The sequence below is a fragment of the Alosa sapidissima genome, chromosome 1 (assembly GCF_018492685.1).
Source record: "Alosa sapidissima isolate fAloSap1 chromosome 1, fAloSap1.pri, whole genome shotgun sequence".
NCBI lineage: Eukaryota > Metazoa > Chordata > Actinopteri > Clupeiformes > Clupeidae > Alosa > Alosa sapidissima.
Genome location: NC_055957.1, coordinates 14,138,084 through 14,151,612, shown reverse-complemented (window position 1 = coordinate 14,151,612; position 13,529 = coordinate 14,138,084). Strand labels below are relative to the sequence as shown.

The 13,529-nt window shown below is 38.9% G+C and overlaps 1 protein-coding gene and 2 long non-coding RNA genes across 6 annotated transcripts in view; 2 read left to right on the top strand and 1 right to left on the bottom strand.

The window, feature by feature from the left end:
* Positions 1-13,529, bottom strand: part of smg7 (SMG7 nonsense mediated mRNA decay factor) — a 127,229-nt gene that overhangs the window by 88,092 nt on the left and 25,608 nt on the right. The window lies entirely within an intron of this gene.
* Positions 630-1,566, top strand: LOC121718849. The gene is made up of 2 exons (XR_006034042.1): positions 630-953; positions 1,223-1,566. It is a non-coding gene; the product is annotated as an uncharacterized LOC121718849 (long non-coding RNA).
* Positions 4,764-8,745, top strand: LOC121718837. Of its 2 annotated transcripts, XR_006034039.1 has the most exons (6): positions 4,764-5,019; positions 6,243-6,336; positions 6,887-6,959; positions 7,451-7,565; positions 8,435-8,523; positions 8,620-8,745. It is a non-coding gene; the product is annotated as an uncharacterized LOC121718837 (long non-coding RNA). The 2 variants fall into 2 exon arrangements; XR_006034038.1 differs by lacking the exon at positions 4,764-5,019 and having other exon boundaries at positions 6,116-6,336.

Below are 13,529 nucleotides of genomic sequence, written 5' to 3'. Positions count from 1 at the left end.
AGTTGTGTAGTTACAGCTACACCTCTCGACCTGTAGTATGTAGTAAGAACCATAGTAGACGACGTAACCCTGATGACGGAACACGCAGAGGACAGATGGATGAGAGGTAGCCATTAAACGATCCCATAACATTGCTGTGGGATACCATACCATAGCATTGCTGGAAGCTACAATTGCACATTACTGGACAACGTTATGTGGTACAGTGGAAAGTGAAGTGTTGTGGAGTTAGCCCACAACAGAGCGGCCTGTGGTGAAGTGCTATGGTGACCGCAATCATCTGTGTTGTTATTATTCGTGAATTTACATGTAGCCTAATGCTAATGTGTCAGCACAGATTCTTTTGAACAGCCGTTAAGTTAAGTAATCTGGTGATAAAGCTTTTGAATGCCAACGGTATTGTTATGTGAGGCTAGCATTGTAATTGTTATAAAAGGATAACGTTACATTGTAGTCGTATGTTAGTGTGTTTGGATGAAGCATCTGCTAATCATACACATAGCTAACGGTATATGGACTCTACAGCCCATTATGATGTTGTGAAGTGACTGTTCTGTGGCAGCGACTGTAGCGTGTGTGCTTTACATGAGAGAGGTCAGGGGTTCAAGACTGAGTCAATGGATGTGAGGTGAGTATGCCTGTGGAGTGGGGTTTGTGTTGTATCTTGTCTGATCACAAGCTATGTTTAGTGGGTGTATAAGTTAGGCTACTCTCAGTTATTATATGATCTTGATATTTGAACACATGAATTACGCTGAATTATGTTGGTACAATGACAGAATGCTGCTGTGAAGTTGAGTAGCCTCTCACTTGGAGAACTTTAAGACCTCTGGGACTTAAGTGGGCATGCAGAGTGCTGTGGTCAGTGTCAAAATGTGACATGATTTTCACTTATTTAACTTGTCCTTCATGGCCCAGGTATGGGTAGGCCCGTCATGGGAGGCGGAAAAATGGTAAGTTGCCTTTGCTTTGTGACCTTTCAATCTGTGTATGTATTTTGATGTCATGGCTCATAGGGAACATGTGTGTGTGTGGGAGGGATCATGGGGAGAAAGTGATGGTGGGAAAGTTAAGTACATTTACCCCCTCACCCCCACCAAACTAAAAGAAATGTAAAAAACATAAACAAAAGGGGAAAAAACAGGGAATGTGGCAGGGAATTGTGGGGTTTGGGTGTTTAGGGGCCAAACATATGTGCAACTAATTCCCAGTGTGCTTCCAGGCCAGCAGGAAGGTGTGGAGCAGCCACCGGAATGACCTCTTCCACCTCCTCCACTAACAGCTCCTCATCAGCCGGCAGTAGGATGTGATCCTGAAGGGCCATGTTGCAGAAGCGATGTCACCAAAACTACACTGCACGCCTTTGCAGGATGGAGCTTCAGGCCACCAGCGGATTTGCTCACACACCTTTCCACATGCCCAGGGCCCTCTCCACAACAACGCGGGTCCGGCTATGGGCGTTGTTGTACCGCGCCTCTGCCTCGCTATTGGGCTCCTAGATGGAGCAGTTGACATGCTTGTATTATCATAGGGGGTTGATGGAATAAAGTAGGTCTTGAAATGTCAGTGCACTCAGGGAATATAGACATGCATTTGAAAACAACAGTATAGACTTTGCTACTATCTCAGCAGCAGAAGGCAACAACATGAGCAGCACCTACAGTAACACTGTGTGTGTGTGTGTGTGTGTGTGTGTTTGTGTGTGTGTGTTGGTACAGCTGACGCAGATCCTTCAACCATTTGAGCATTGAAACATTTGTGCTATGTGAACTGTCATTTTGTGGTTGTGATTCAACACACAACTTCATAACTACAATGGATAAAAAGTAATGGTAAAAAAACTGTATCTGTGCATTTAAAATATCATGAAATACTTGTGTGTGGTAACAGTATTCAGTTTTCAGTGTCACAATGAAAACACATAACAAGGGCAACATTGGAAAAATGCTGCATAAAGGCATGACAAAATCCCATTGAAATGAAGGGCAATCATTCAGTAAAGTATTCATTTATATAGCGCTTTTAGAGTGAAAGAGTGAAACCCAAAGCACTTACACAACAACATGTTGTTCAACATTGTTCATATTACATATCCATATTTATTCTGCTCTTACTGTAAGGTAACTGCTAAGATACTGCACATATTTATATTTCATTTATATTACTCTAAATCACCTTCTGCAAACCAACTGTATACTACTGTCTACACTGCACTATATTTATTGCCCTGTCTATGCACCACATGTCTATACTTTATATATCACATTGCACTTTTCTGCCTTTTTGGCACTTCTGGTTAGATGCAAACTGTATTTGGTTGTATTTGTACTTGTGCTCTGCACAATAACAATAAAGTTGAATCTAATCTAACCATGCCAATTTTCATAGAACATAATATACATTTATCCTAAGCCTAGGCTAGTAAGCATATGGTCTCCAATCAGTAGTTAAAACTAGGACTACAGGTTCTAAACGATCATAGGAATATTTAGTGATTGAGGCTATCCAAGATTCCAAAACCATTGTTAAACGATCATTATCTAGGCTCGAACCTACAGTACGACTACAAGATCCGAAATGCAGAGGTCTATCCTTTCACGCCACCTTGTCACGCTACAACAAACGAAAATATTGGCCAGTATTTAGCCTATAGGCTATTCGGTGTGTTTCATTAAATGTGTAACTTATTTATTCACATTTGCTCGGTTGGCGATTTATGCTTCACTGATTAGGCTAATTAGTAGGCTACGTTCAATAGACTGTGACGTTATTATTAAAATTATCATTATTATGTTATGCCTATTATTATTATTAATAGCCTATATATTTTTATAAAAAAAATTATAAATATATTTTTTTAAAGCATACATAGCCTATGGCCTATTGAAATTACTGCCTATTGTTGTAATAAGTATTATTATTATTATTATTGATATTATAACTGCTGGGCCCAGGAAACGTCATGCAATGTCAAATTTCATTACTTTTACGTGACTTCATGCGTTCGGCTCTAACCGACAGAGCCCGACATTCTCCGAACACATCTGCAACCATTGTAGTCTGAACTATGTTGGTTGAAACCAACATGGTTCAAACTAACAAAGTACTATGTAAGTACGACGGTTTTGGGAAACAGTCGTAACTTACATGTTGGTTAGTTGAACGATGCATCGTACCACGTTAGTAAAAAGCTAACCTCCGTAGTTGTACGGGAAACGCACCCCAGGCCCGGAGACCTGCCTCTGTTCATTGCTTTAATGACTAATCTCAGTTCTTCCAAATGAATGGGTGCCTCTAAGGAACATACAGCTTCAGGAGGCAATTTAGGTAGTTGTAATGGTTTGAGGAATTCAGGCTTTTATAAACTAGATGTACCGCATAGCGGTACAAAATATGACCGCCGCTCAGTCCTGTACATCCGTTCCGCGAAAATAAATCACACTTCAATTTGTCTCCATATTTTACTCCATCCCCCACTCTTGAAACTTTTGTGTATGCTTGTTTGGCATGCCTGAGTGTGTGTGCAGAAAGTAGCCTACTGGTGCTGAAAATGTGAATAGATTGTAGAATAGCCAAAGAAGATGTAGCATTGTTATAAAACCTTTAAAATCTCTAAACAATCACAAGTAGGGCAGTTCATCCATTGCAACTGGATTGATGAAAGGTCACTTACACCTGTAGGCTACATTGTATTTGGGAAAAGCAAAAGGTATCAGCATAATGTTATTTATTTATTTATTTATAAACAAAAACATCTCTGTCAGTTCCATGCCGTTTTCAACAGCTATCAAAAACAAAGGTCATTTTTGGATGGATGGATTTTTTGTGAATGTTTCTTCTTCTACATAAAATTTTAGTCATCTTTAGTTCATGTAATACTTTATTGTCAATGTACAAATTAAGTAACAGTAGTCTGAAACGTTATTGTTAATGGACAAATTAAGTAACAGTAGTCTGAAACGAAATGCTGTTTTACATCTAACCAGTGGTGCAAATAACTGACATGTCCAAATGGGCCTTGATGAAATGCGTCGCTAGACTGTTCATACACATTTTAACGGCCCAAAGTTGAAGAGCTGTTGTCTGTTATTGTTTGTGCAAATATATTCTGATTCATGTTCCCTTGCATTGTGTAACTGAGATCCATGGCTAGTCTGGCTTTCACCAGACCAAGCTCAATCTTTTAAGAAATCAAAAAATAAATAGCGGGCCGATCAGTCCATAGGCACCCGATATTGTTTAATTTTCCGATTGAGATATCCACGCTCTGGCTATTCTAAATGCAAAAATTCATCAGGGAGTTATGACAAAACTGTAACTAACAAACTAGATCCTAATAGAAAGCTGTTAGCTTCCCTAAGCTACAGGTAGGCTTATAAGGTAGGCCTATTTACAACATAAATTGTCAATAGGCTATGCTGGCGACACAAATAAAATCTCCTTTGGAAACCAATGGCTTACGCCTTACAGTATCAAGCGGACTTAAACTGCCATATCGTGTAGAGTGCGGATCGGGCCGCAAATTTCTGTCCGAACCCGGCCCGCGTCCGACAGAGTTGCGTCCGAACCCGACCCGAACCCGACAGGCATTTTCATTTTTATGTCCAAACCCGACCCGAGCCCGACGCAGATGATGCCTCAGTTATTCCCATGCTAGTGATTAAACGTTCACGTTTGTGGATAGCCTGTCTTTTTAGCCCATTAAACGGAACACACAACAAATTGTCTACAGAATCAGATGAGCGTGCACGCACGCACACAGTAAAATTGACAGTGTTATTAAGTGTTAATTTTTCAGAGACATATTTTTCAGTGTTCATTAGTGTTAATTAGTGTAACTTCGGGAGTTGTTTGAACAAACATGTACACCGACGGTGTAATTAAAACTCACAACCTAGTGTTTTAAGTGGGTGTGAATGTACGAACTCTGGGGTGGAGTCATTTACACTTCCGGTCCTTCAGTTGAGATTTTTGAAAAGAAGATGGACGCCATTGAAGTACATCGTGGGATAGTAAAAGGTAAATTCATTTGTTCCCTATACTTCTATAAGCTAGCATGAAAACTACGACAAATACACAATTAAGTAATGTCCCATCACAGGTATATGTTTTCATACCAACGTGTTTTACCTACTATGAAATATTGGTGACGTTAGCTTGGTCGCTAGCTAGTAGCAAGGTCGCTAGCACTAGCTAGCTCAGAAAATTATTGGTAAAACATCCAGCAAGCTAACATAACTTCGGTGGGTTATAACCTTATCAAATTGAAATGGTTAAGTTTATGTTAATTTATAATACTTAAACTGTAAACTGACATTAATATAATATTGGAGTCGACAACGTCTTAAAGTCCTTTCTGAAATTCGAAAAGACGGTTGGAATTTGAATACCCACTGAGGGAATAGCTCTAACATGCTAACGTAGCCTAGCTGATTAACATTAGTTACAGCCAGAACTCCACTGTTCATAGCGATCTAACGTTAGTGTGCTGCCAAATGCTCACCTGGCACAAATGGATCTGTTGACTGACTAATTATAACAGTCTGTCGACTCATTGACGTTTGGTTGAACTGAACACTATTGCTTGGTTATAAAAAATTGCTGCTAGCTAACATTAGCTGAGACCACGAGGGCATTCGTTTAACTGTTAGGCATTTGTAGCAAACAGAGGTGTAAGGTAACCGTTAGCCTGGTTGGTTTGGTGCAGTCTCCATTCTCTGTATGGCACTGGTATTCGTTTCTGTTAGAGTCTGTTGGCTTTATTTGGGTTAGATCAATTTCTTTGTTTCCTAACTTATAAAGGGTGCAGGTAAGCCAAGGAGTATAGAAGTTAGCTAGCTGATACTAATTTTAGATATTTGTAGAAATTGTGGTTCAATAGCTTGCAAGCACGTGCATAAGGATATTCAGCCCATCAGGCATAACGTTACAGCTGAGCAGAGTAAGAAATGTTTATTCTCTGAAATTATGAGCAGTTTTTTTATGGATATGGTAAAATGTAGACGAGTTTACTGCCTAATGAAATTATTTAAGTTATTACCAGTCATGTTGCTTAAAAAGTAGGGATTATATGAACATATTTTAAGACAAAACACTTGAAACATTTTTGAAACATTTGGTAACCTGTGGTAAATAATGTCAGAATAAAGTTTAGAAGTCCTTTGCTGGTTAGTTGATATACTGCTGATAGTCAAATCATTGTTGTTCTTGTATTGATGTAATCATTTTCTTTGTTTTAACAGGGTCAGCAAAATGCTCATCAATGTCCAGTACCATGGAGAAAAAAGTACCTCAAACTGCTGCCTGGTTTTTCCTTTCAAAGTTAAATTCGAGAAGGTGAGGTTTTATGTGGTTTAGCCAAAGTCCTTTTAGGCAAGTCCCTCCACTCGGCAGCCATATTGCAACGCTTTTTTTTCTTTCTTTTTTCTAGCTTGTTTAGACTATGAATCAGCCTGACCTTAGGCATGTTTCTTAATGATTTCACACGCACACTTTGTATCCTGGCTGGAGTTAATGCAGATCCTTATGATCCTTTTTAAGAAATACATTTGAAATCAATCAAAGTTCAAAATCCCTGTGCACAGCCCTTTTGCAGGTGCTGATGGTGTGCAGTATAACTATTAAAAAGTCAAAAACTAGTATAAATCGCACACTGGAGGGTATATTTTGTTGACTTTATTTGGCGTGAAGGCTTTAGGTACACGTTCAAACCTGATGAAGAAAATTGTAAAATGTGTTGTTCACGCCAAATAAAGTGGTTATGGTTAAAAAAAAAAAAAAGATTTTGTCACCCTTTAGTTGAATTAAGTGAAATAAAATCGGAGACCGAATTTCTTAAAGCAGCCCTTTAAGATTCCAATTTTTTTTTTCTTGTTCTTCAAACAAGGCACATCAATCCACTGGTGCAAAAGAAGAGAACACCTCTGCCATAGGAGATTCAGCAGAAAAAGGCCAAACAGGTGAGCATTTAAAATTAAAATATCACTAGGAGAAATCCTTGTCTGTCTCGTCTCCAAAATGCAGAAGCCTGGCTTTGTGTTCCGGTAGTGTCAAATCAGTGGGCACATTCAATCTTGCAGCTCTGCACAGATCTGGCTGAACGTAAAGTATGTTTATTAGATTCAGTCAGATCTGCTTGCAGATCCAGTGCTGCAAGATCAAAATCCCACTGATTTCATGCTACTGGAACACGAAGCCAAGCAATTTGCTTCCTTCAGATACAGGTCTTGTTATAATCTCTCTGTACACTTAGGTAGAGACCCTCATCACACAACCACAGAAGTGTAATTATATTTTGAGCACTATCAGTGGTATTAAATAGCATTTGTTTTTTGACGTTCTAGCTGCCCCCTTAGCTTTCTTGTTTGTACTCTGGATTTACACTAGAGGGTGCATGTAAGTTTTCTCTTTACAAGTGTATCACTGTTATTGTTTCTTTTTTTACGCATAGATGGTCCAGGAGGTTCTGGAGAAGAGTTAAATGGGAGAGGAAATAATGGAGGAGTATAGTAGAGCACCTTGACACACTGTACAAGAAGGCATCTTCTGAATATCCTGGTCCATGGGTATGTTTTGTTTTGAATAAATTAATCTAATTGTATACAACAGTTAGGTCCAGTCAAACTATTAACTCTTTTCTGACTGAACGAGAGGGATTCCATGGGTGGGGTTATCTCAGGACATCCCTACTCAGACTTTTCAGTGGTAGTGCCATTTTTACATTGATCCAATGTTATCATTCCATTCATTCAAAGTGAGAGAACATTGTAACATAACATCACAATTGACTGTTTGAGTGAGAAAAATAGAGTGCATGTAATAGGGTGAATAATGTAATGTGAAATAAAATGAAAAATCATTATTGTGCACATATAGCCTCACACAACCTGCCTGCAGAGTGACAAGAAAACCCTAAATTAATGTATTTTAATCCAGGTATTAGGTAGTAGAATTGCTGTGTAAAAACAATATTGAACTGGTGATTGTGGGGTTGATAAATGCTATAAGGTAGAACCTTAGCTGTAGGGATATCTATTACCAACTACACAGTGGCTCCATTTTCAAAAAACTCCTGAAGACCCAGCTCTTTAGAGAACATCTCCTCTCATAGCACTACTTACAACAAGTCTTGCTGATCCTAGTACTTACCACCTGTCTTGAACTGACACTCAACTGTTTAAAAACAGCACTCACTGATGCACTTATTCTTACTGTACTCTACTGTTTTTAAATTGTCCTAAAATTGTTGAGAGAATTGCTTTAAAACTTAAACTGCTACCATGTTAGTCGCTTTGGTTAAAAATGTGTTAGCCTAATGTAATGTAATATTACTTAAGTCTATATTTTATCCATAATCCATGTTTAATCACTCTTCCATTTTATAGCTTGTAATGTTGTCTGAATATATCTAATATAATTTTCCTATTGTTTTTAGGATACCAGTACGAAGTCAAGGAAAAAGATATGCACTCGGCATTGTGACTGTTTCCTAATCTCAGGGATCCTTACTCCACCAATGGCTATGTAAGATTTTACTCATTTCCATTTAAGGTTATATATAATAATAATGTTCAACTATTGATCTGGATTATCATAGTTCTTGCCCACATTATTTTGCAGGAACACTTCTACGATGCTGGAAGAGGGACGGGCTATCTGGCATGGCGCCTAAAGCAACGAGTGTCGCAGCGTTTGGTCAAGAACAGCTCGGGAGCCTTGGAATACATTAACACCATGAGCTTTAGAGTTTCTTTAGAGTAGACTTTCTAATGAGGAGACACACCACTCAAAAAATCCTCCATAGAAATGCATGGGGTTAGTTTGTAACGTATGGTGTTGTCTACATATATCACACCCCCCTCCGTGGCAAAACGTGGACATGTAAATACATTGAGCCAATCATGTGGTGTGTTGTGAAGACATTGATTGTGCCAATCATGTGTTGTGATCTTGCCGCTGGAGCAAGATTGGTGTTGTGAAGCCTGCCGAAAGTGCCCAAAATGCGTTGCAATATGGCTGCTGAGTGGAGGGACTTGCCTAAAAGGACTTTGGGTATACCCACATGTAACATCACTTCATGGTGCATTATCTGTCTTGCTTATGGAAAATTGGCCCATTATTGCACATCTCTAGTAATAGGTTTGAAGCAAAACACAAGTTTGTGAAATTGTAAAAAACTCTTGATTATATTGTTTTATTTCTTGTTTATGAAATGTTTACTCAGTGTTGCAGAGCATTTTCATGCATATGTGGTTATGGATTGTGAGGAACATTGTTTTATTGTTAAAGTCAATGATTTGTATGAGTATAAGGCCTTTGCTCAACAAAATGCTTATGGACCAAACTTTGACATATATATTGTACCTCTGCACATTGATTTGAGCCATATCATGGCAAATGTTAATAAAAAAAAAGAAAAGTAATTAATTTGCTGTGGTTTGTTTAATATGTTTATTTTGATAAATATATGGCTCTAGAAACGAATTAATTACTCCAATAGAGTTAATTATGAATCACTGATGGAGTTAATGATACACTCCAATAGAGTTAATTTTAACTCTGATAGAGTTAATTATGAAACACTAGGCTAGTGTTAATACGGCAACACTATGGCAAGTGTTATTTTAACACTGATGAGTGAGGATTATATAAACTCTGGAATAGTGTTAAAATTAACACCCATAGAGTAAAATTAACACTGGCCGATTTACTGTGCAGGTCACACACAGCGCACATTAACACAAGAGGCCCAAGCAAGCATAGCCTATTGAAATAGAATTATTGTCTTACCATTGACGAAGTCTTAAAAATGAACTGCAACAGTCGTTGAAACTACAGTGCCTCTGTCACTGATCCATATGCAGCATCGACGTTAATTGGGGCAACAAGAGGAAATCCTCATCCAGTTGAACGAGACGACCTATAGCCTACCGGTAGCCTATGTCTTTACCACAGTATGCAACGCAAATAATCTTAAAATCTCCTGATAGGCTAACAACTTTTTTTAACGTCACCCAAGACTGTGCTTATGTGCATATGTGCGAAATGTGCATAACCATTTGTTTATGTAGTCGCGACAACGCGTGTGCATTTCAGGCGGCATGCCTGAAATGGGTTGTCACGATAAACAAATCTTGCACACAGGAAGAAAGCTATTAGGTCTTTTTTACATTTTACTTTATTCTCAAAAAACAAACGTTTGCATCATGTAAAGCAGACCTGTTGGTTACCCAACATAATAAGGAATTTAAATGTAAAGCTTCCAATGCATATCGCCCCCATGTGTCCAAACCCGAACCGAACCCGAGAGAATGGCATTTTGATCTTCTGAAATATTTGTCCGAACCCGACCCGACACGTCGGGCTCGGGTCGGGTAGCCACACTCTAATATCGTGGCGAAAAGTTGTAATAAAATTCACGCAGCTCCATGAGTCAAGGAAAGCGCGAATGAAGTAGCCACTTCTAAATGGGACCCACTACACAGTAGCTTAAGGTGTGTTGCTAAAGCACTTCTCTTCACACACACATGCTTTTTAATTTCACAGACTACAACTACCAAGCTGGAATCAAAGCACATCGATTCCCCTCTCACACCCTGCACGCACTTAAAACAAAATAAACAGGCGTCTCAGTCTCACGCATGTATAGGCAAAATTGTATCAGACTGGTGTAACGTTGGTAAATCTTCCATTGCACAGAATGATTTTTGTAGCACGTGCAACAAATGACATAACAGTCGAAAGATATAATTACAGTGCTGCAATCAATTTGCTTGGTATAACCGCATTTATAGTTTTCTACAAATGCAATCAATCAAATTGGCCTCCATCACTCAACCAATGCTAACGGTAACATTACCTATAGGTCCTTATTGATATTATAAGATTAACGTACCTGCAGTAAAAACCAAGCATGTCCTATAAACATCCTCAGATTTATTTCGGCTTCAAGAAGAAATGGAAATTACATTTCATGTGAACATCATCCTATCCTTATTAGACGTTCTCTGCGGTAAACTACACTCCTTGTATGAAGCGTCCATTGTTTTTCCAACCCAGTTTTAACTTCCAACAAAATTACGTCTCACTGCAACGACACGCCATCTAGTGGACAAACGACTACTTATCGCCAATACTGGAAATGCAGCCATGATGATGATGATGAATATTTATTTTGGCTTTCTTTTAATCCTACTGAATTTCTAATTATGTATCGGCCGTTCTAATACCGATTAGGGCTTTGACTCCGAACTTCGTTATTCGAATATAATTCGATTATTTTAAAAATGAAACATATTCGAACGAATTTTAGGGATCTCTTAATATTCGAACCTGTAGCCTATGGAAATATTTTTTTGTAAATGTATTTGGTTGTAGCCTAAACGTGGTTTTCAATTCAGATTCCGAGGTTTTTTTCACGCCTTCTGAAGTGAAATCGCGAGCTCATTAGCAAGGCTATTATTGGCCATCTGGGCTCCTGTAGGTTAGCATCCTGGCTGGTTCGCGCTTAGTGAGCTCAGCTCCCACATAGACATTTTTATTTTAAACTTAACCTTCCTCTGATTTTAATCACCTTAGTTATCAATCAAAGCAAACAGGGAAAAGAAATGGCAACACAATCATTAAAAACACTCAAATAAATAAATGTGCAGATAAGTCTGAATGAAAAGCAGCACTGGTTGAAGCCAGGAAATATTGTAAACAAAGTAACGTTAGCTTAATTTGCTAGTTTATCATAGTATATGGTTAGACTGTACAGTTTCCCCACGTGTGTTTAAGTTTCAATTGAATACTTTTTCTCCTTGGGACAGGCCCGTTTGGAAAATACTTTTCCATTTGCATTGGAATTGAGATGATTAGAATTTAGCAGTCAATTTGAAAGCAGTAGTTTTGAACAAATTCGTGAAGCGTGCTAATGATGCTAACCGGATTTAATAGCAATTTAGCCAGTCGTCTTGCACGATTAATGTTTGGATTACATGTGCATGCTGAGGAGGGATGCGCCTGTTGAGAGGGAGAGAGAGAGAGTGCACGGGGCAAGGAGAGTCTGTGTTGAGGTAACGTTAGGCCTACTTCTACCGCCTACTCTGGTAGAGTTTGACATACTACAATGCAAGATATATTTGGCCTATTTTATTTATGGACAACATAAGGCAGGAGATGTGTGTTGCTTTTAATTATGAATGTTCTATCGAACATATTTTTTTTATTGATATTGATTACATGTGCGATACATTTCGCTATCGTTGTATCGCCCAGCCCTATGCTCAATAATAACAATTTTGACACAAAATGTCAAATATGTGTATATGTGTGCACCGCCATCTACAGGCCAATGAGTGTACAGTCACTAAATGTACACATAACCTAATTTATTTTAGACCCCCCCATGGATGAAATTCTACGAAACTTGGCATACCCCCAGAGAATGCCAGGTCAATCATACACATAAAATTTGGTGCAGTTCTGAACATCTTAACTGAAGATAGGGGCGATTAAAGCAGAATAATATTGCATTTTCATTTTTTACCGGGGGGGTGCAAATCACAAATGAGTGATTATGGGCCAGATTGATGTGGGCCCTTGAGACCAACATACCATAAAAGATTCTTCATCCTCAGTGCCACGGTTCAGGTAGTTATTTAGGAAAAACTGCTTTTTTTGCAGTTCGGGGGGCCCAGCAGGGGGGGGGGGGAGTGGCCCCTGGGGATGAAACGAAATTTTTCCGTAAAAGTCTAGTGGGGCTACATACCCAGCAAATTTCATGTGCCCCGGTGGTTCGGTGTCCCGGGTATCGTTGACCAAAAATTCAGGAAGTAGATGACGGGGGAAAAAAAAAAAAAAAAACCGTCATAAATAATTGAAAAGTACTATTAATGCGTACCGGGTCAGATGTTATGTCCCCCTCTTTGGTCCTTATAGCTGATATCTTTGCTAGGTCATCATTTTCCCTTAGTTTATAAGCAAGCAAACGGCTGGGACGAGCGCTGTTGTAATAGTGATTTTGCCTAGTGCGATGGATAGTAAATTCTGCTTCTCTTCTTAACAAGCTGTTAAGTTCATCAATTAACTTTTGTCGCTTACAGATGGTTTCTGGAGAGGAATTACTTATCATTTCTTGTTCAAGAACTGCGATTTCAGACTCCAAGCAGTTTATACAATCTTTTTTAGATTTATTGAGATTGGATGCAAACGATATAGTTTTGTTCCTGATGCACCCTTTAACCGCATCCCATAGCACCCGTGGATCATCAACTGATGGGCCGTTGATTTTAATAAATTCCTCCAACTCAGCCTCCAGCTCGCGTATAAATATGTAATTCTGCAGCAGAGACGTGTTAAAACGCCAACGAACTGCCCTAGATTGACCAGCTCTTAGTGAGAAGCTGCATAAAACAGCCCTATGATCGGATAAAGCTATTGGGGTCATTTCAGTACTGCAGAGGCCATTGAAAAGAGTTTTGGATGCAAGGATATAGTCTATTCTTGAAAAAGATTTATGACGAGCTAAAAAAAAGGAAAATTCTCTG